The sequence below is a fragment of the Lepeophtheirus salmonis genome, chromosome 5, assembly GCF_016086655.4.
Source record: "Lepeophtheirus salmonis chromosome 5, UVic_Lsal_1.4, whole genome shotgun sequence".
Classification (NCBI taxonomy): domain Eukaryota; kingdom Metazoa; phylum Arthropoda; class Copepoda; order Siphonostomatoida; family Caligidae; genus Lepeophtheirus; species Lepeophtheirus salmonis.
The window spans coordinates 29,017,965-29,024,286 of record NC_052135.2 but is presented as its reverse complement, the minus strand read 5'-3'; the positions used below and the strand labels follow the sequence as shown (position 1 = coordinate 29,024,286).

At 28.4% G+C, this 6,322-nt stretch overlaps 1 long non-coding RNA gene across 1 annotated transcript; it reads right to left on the bottom strand.

The window, feature by feature from the left end:
* Nucleotides 1-5,040: 5,040 nt before the first annotated feature.
* Nucleotides 5,041-5,841, bottom strand: LOC121118929 (uncharacterized). Its single transcript, XR_005864617.2, has 3 exons — nt 5,691-5,841; nt 5,468-5,626; nt 5,041-5,315 (listed from the first exon to the last, which is right to left on the bottom strand). It is a non-coding gene; the product is annotated as an uncharacterized lncRNA (long non-coding RNA).
* Nucleotides 5,842-6,322: the final 481 nt, after the last annotated feature.

Genomic DNA, 6,322 nt, shown 5'->3' with positions numbered 1-6,322 from the left:
ATGAGCTGGTCCCTTTTATCTACATATGTTCATGCCTATATAGGTCTACTACGGCTTATTATATATTTTCTTTATCATCATTTCTGCTTACAAATATCCATAAATCAAAGATATAAGTAACGCAGGATTACTCCAAATTTTGATACAACGAGCTGTGATTCAGGAGGTAATTCCATATTTAAATGCAAAATTCCAAAATTAAATTAATACAACGCTCTAAATTCAATCCCACGCCATTTCTTAGAGTATTATAAGAACTAATATGTATACGTATATTATGTATTCACCACAATAATAAGGGATAAATGTTTGCATAAAATATTCAAATAAGTACATTGCTGTTAAAATACACATTGAAATTCATTCACAATAGATTTAAAATCTAACAAATTGTTTTTCTTCTCTCAAATAATTTTATACTATTGGTTTGTAAGTTTCAGTAGATTCCTTGTCTTACTTATATATTTTCTTACAAAATTGTTTGATGACACAGATCACGTCACTTTATAATTTCTCCTAATGACGTATGCATATTTTTCAAGACTGTGTTATCTTGCTAATACAATTTTTTTGGCTTCTTTTCTCTTTATCAGTGTTGTTGAACGTTGATTGGTTAAATTAGAATGAGCTCTTTATAAGATGTGAGCAATAATTATGAAATAATAGTTCTATGGTTGGTAATAATTGGCTAACTACTAACCGACTGATTATGAGTGTTTTTGGCTGCATATCTTGGGATGAAAGATTACGTGATACAATAAAGTTAACGACGTGTCAATCCTTGGTAGAATGCATCTAATTAATTTAGTAAAAAATAATAATTCATCTAGGTTGCATAGTTAGTTATACATTTAAGTCCACTCGACGTCCATTGGTTGGCCAAATATGGGTTTAAAAACTTGGTTTACAGCTTGTTTTGGTCCACTCTAATTCTACGCCAAGGAAACATCATCATAAAACCCCATTTCCTTTTTATTTTGATACATAATCAGGCCAATTTTATATTTAGTATTCGTACATTATTAACTATGAATATACATTTTTCTACTCTAGTTAAATATTTTTTGACCTTCTTGAACCCCTGACTTTATTTTTTAAACATGGCATATTGCTGGTCTCGTATATATTATAATATATGGAGATTCCTTCTAAAAATGAAATCCATTTTAACGTATCATTCTCATCTAAGTACATACATAATATACACTGTATACATAGTTGGAATTTTATTATTCTGAAAATAAATGATTTAAATAAATACACATATACGAGTATTTTGTACAATATCAAGAGCTCATACATACAAGCATTAAAATACTTGATTTTTTATGTACATACATAAGTGTGCATTTTAACACTTTTACATAAAAATTGAAAAATAATATATTCTTGCATCTTTTCCTAGAAAATGTCTCATTATTTTGATTTTTAAATGCTGTTTTATTTTTTAACACAGAGTCACATACATATTATATGATGACACTAATACTGATTTCTTTGCTAAAAAAGAGTAATGGAATGAGTTTCCATAATATATATATGTTGATTTTTGAAATGGTTCATTTTTTTCCTTTAATATAGGGATGTCCAACCTATAGGACATATGTCCAAACGTGTCAAATTGAGGGTTGATTATGGCTTTTGAGTTATGCATGAGTTATTTTCAGTTCTGTAATCAGACAGATGTTATTTAAGTTGCATAAAATATGACCCTAACACTTACGATATTCTTTTTTATTTAACAATTTGAAGACTATTTTGTATTTTCAATAGGTTTGATCATTATTCTTATATATTGAGAGGAGTGAAAAGAACAAATATAAAGTAATCACTGGTGCTCACGAAAGATGGAAAGCAACATTGACGATTAGTTAAGGAACTTCTAAGTCCTTATTGTGATTAGAATATAATATAAGATCAATATCGGGGTAATTTCTGCCTATGTCCATGTTCATATGGAGTCGGAATTGTTGTTATTTCCTTCCTCTCATAGAGGTTTCATAAGCTGCATGTTATTTTTGGTTCCTCATATTTTTACATACCGGGAGGTTATGCTTTATACGGTATATTATATTCAAATAGGGCCACTGCATATTTTTGAAAAAGGGCAAGGCTGTGACTTTGAAACTTTCATCTCTTATTTATTTTTAATATTTTTTGTTTTGTTTGATTTCATAACTACTAGTGTTGGGTTTCAGTCTAAAAATCCTAGATGGGTCTGTGAGCATTATCTTTTTTTTAGTGGAGCGAACTAATTTTGTCCTTTAAAGAAGTTTGGTCTATAAAATTAGGTATGGGCAGATTCTGTATTGTTGAATATGTTATGTGTTTTTCAAAATTTTGAACATTGCACAACAACGTCATATGAAATTAAATGTGTCAAATAAACCATATTTTACAATTTATAATACAGGTAGGGGAAAAATAGGGCCATAGATTGAGACTAAAAAAATATAGTTCTTTATATTGAGATTGAAAATATTGATCCACGATTTAGTAACGATTATATTTTGGCATAGGGTCTGAAATCGCGGTCTAGGACAAAACATCTATCCAAATTGTTCAAGACATTATCAATTAAGACCAAACCGAAAAAATAATTTGGTCTTGGAACAAGTTTCGACACTAATAAACATAACATTCTGTTTGACCCCCCTCTTAGGTACAGGCATGGAAGGGGTACAATTTCAAATTATTAAAATATTTTAGAACATTAATAAAGGATACGGTCAAAATTTTGCAATTTTAGTAAAATATTCTTTACTAGTTCAGATTTTCATAAATAGGGCAGTGCCATGTTTTAAATCGTAAATTAAATATATGCCTCTCGTGTTTCATTATAGTTTCAGTGATGAATTGAATGATTGAATATTATGGATAATTATAGAAAACACATTGTAGCCATATTACTTTTTTTTTATCTAGAGGATGTTGGTTAATCTGAAGTGCCCTAAATTTTTAGTTACTTGACTAGTTGTCTAATCCTGCCCTAGAGTAAGAGTACTTGAGCCAATCGATGTTTATAAAAATGACGCGACAATGTAATGAACCTATAGTAACGGAACTTTTCATTGTTTAGACCCTTTGAACACGATATGGAAAAAATGATTGATGCAACCCAAATCAATAATGTTTCTACTATAACAGTTCTTAAGAAAATAAGATGATAATACTTATTGTAGGATTTATTTATATTTAATAATAGTAGAAGATCCGAAATGATGGATTTCGTATCCTGTTTATTTATTTAGGATAAACCCTTCTGAGTGTATGCTAAAACAATATTCAAAAACCAAACATCTGCTCTGTCCATGTTACTAAGAACTTATTATTTTCAGGTAATGATCCCAAACGGAAAACAACAAGAACACACATACCTTTTTAAGCATTTATAAAAATATACATATATATATATATAGGGTTTTTATTATTTTATTTTTTTCACGAAGCCCATCAAACATTTTACTAAACCTAAGCCTATACAATCAAGTTGTGTAGTAATAATATTTTCATTAATATTAAGGAAAGTAGCGAACTATTGGATTTTAAAAAGGGCCCAACAAATAAAACGACTTAAAACCTTACTTTTATTTAAAATAAATCCCTCTATTGCCCAGTTTGATCATATATCAGATCCTAAAATCTTTTATAATATGTTATACAGTCTTATTTCTATAGTTTAGATATAAATTAACTTTTTTTTTCTCTAATTATCCTACTCTGTACAAATTTAGAATTTCAGAGTGATTTTCAGTACATAATCCAGTAATTATACACAAATATCCCTGTTTTGTCATTGGCATCAAGTTAATGCATTTGTTAAGTCTTTTTTACTATTAAAGTTTGATCAAGATTTAATGAAAATTTGCCCATTTTATATTGTAAAGTATAAACTTTAAACCCCTAAGATTATTTTTCAATTATGAAGCAATGTATGACGTCTGTGAAAACTCTCTATAGGCATTAAGTATTATGATATATATTTAGAATATGAAAAATTGAATTCCTTTGTTTCCCTTCATAGTCATACAGTCATATTAACTAGATCTTTACTTAAAATAATGATTATCGAAATCTTCAAGTTGAAGCAATGAAATATGAACCTTTGTAAGATCCATTATTTCCATAAAATGTAAATTTATTGAGTAATCATGAAATTTTAAATATTTGTTGTATTCTCATAACCCCTGTAATACAAAAGTGTATTAATACATACGTACGTAGAGGTCAAAAATAGGATGTACATGGACTAGAGGATATTTAGGAATTTTCGACCCCACTCTATGTTTGTACTTATAAGTTATGACCGTCCATTTGAAAGATATTAATGTATCGATACCATAATCAAACTCATATTGTTCACTTTATGAGGCTACATATAGAAGAATTTATCTTCTTTGAAAAAATAAAACTCTGTTTAATTTTAAACTTTGACAGCTTTACACTCATATATCTACTTAAAACCATAGAGGTATAAAAAAACATAGAGAGCTGATTCTCTTCAATAGGCAATAGCAAAAGAATATTTTGAGATCGGTCAGCTGTCGAAGAAAAAAAAAAGATTGCGCCCAAAACAAACAAATCTATAGTATTTTTTCATAACAAAATAACTCTTACAATCAAATAATATTGTTAATTGGGATTAATTTGCCACCTTTTTTTAATTGAAATGCGTGTTATGGGTAAGTTATCATATTATATATGTACATGTATGTATATCCACAATTTGTAAGGTCAAAATGCCTATTTGTGTAACGTTCAATTGCACCTCCAGGACGGTAATTTTCATTCAATCTTCCAAGACTAAGGATTAACCTCATGTATTGAATGATAATGCCATTAATTTTTTCATTCTCTTGGAACGATCCGTGCAGTTTAGACTGCATCAAATCCTCATGAGCAATAAAACTTTAAAAGTATCGTGGAATCGACTCCAACCTAATGATGTAATAAGTATGTCAATTTATGTTGTATAAATTGGCAAGTATTTTTCCGTATATTTTGTAGAAAAGTAATAATCCTAATTCGAAGGAGTATTTTACTATAATAATTAATTTCTTAAATTGAAATATAATTTAGTATTTCAAAATATTAATGCCAATGTACAAATTATTGATTTTTGAATAATTAAGTGCTTTGGAAAATCAAAAACAGTTGGTACTACTCCATCAACAAGACTACACTTGACTTTATGTCGAATGATTAAATCCTTCTTGAAATGTTTTGAACAAATTCTGGACTACTTAGAGGGATTCCAATTTTCACTCCGGCAGTTAATCAACCAGCGATTACGAAGCTCAGGATTTTTTGGAAATCTAAAAGAAAATATGTTCAAACCAGTTAAGTGGTTCAATATGTAGTTATATATGTAGAGGCGGGTAGTAAAAGGGCAGGGATTGGGGAAAAAATAATTAAAACAGCATTCGATTTTTTTAAATTGTTATTTAAATATATTACTTTTATTTACATGAAAAAACTAAGAAATTCGATATTAGGCCTTCCATATCTCTCCTCTAGTTTATGGTGAGAATAATGCTGACCCTCGTTATTCTTAGTCCTGAAGGATTGAGAAAAGGTTCCGGTTCTGGAGGTGCAATTATAAGCCACGTAAGTAGGCATTGTAAACCTACAAATTGTGAAAATATTAAATGTAACATATAGTTAAAGGAATATATATTTTAATAACTTACCAACGAGTATTACAATCCAGAATGGATGATAAATGAATTTTAAATATCAAAGTTCCTATTACTAATAGTATTGGAGAAGTACTAACGACTTGTTTGTTTTGGGTGCAATATTTTTTTTCCTCGACAGCTGAACAATCTCACTTTTTTCTCCAAATCAGTATTTTATGATTTTAGTATTTCTATGCTTAAAACACGTCGTTACCTTTATTGTATCACGCAACCTTCCCCAAAAAAGAACCAGAAAGAAGGCCTGAAATCATCTGGTAATTAGCCAAATAATTAATCATATCAACTGCCATTTATCACTTATATACTCACAGCATATAATTGTCATATTATTTTCATTTTTAAAATGAATTAGATACTATTAAAATCTGCATAGTATTTTATTCGATACTGTATATAATATTATTAAGTAATATTTTATTAAAAGAGTAATTATTATACTATTTCTATAAATAAATAGCCATAATTTCTCCATAGAAATAATATAATGGTCAATATACATATATTACAATATTATATTAACAACGACATATCAACAAGAAATTGTATTCCTGTTCTTTTTTAAACGGAGCATAAGTATAGAGTAACTTATTACATTGTTTATTTATAAAGAAGAATATATAAAA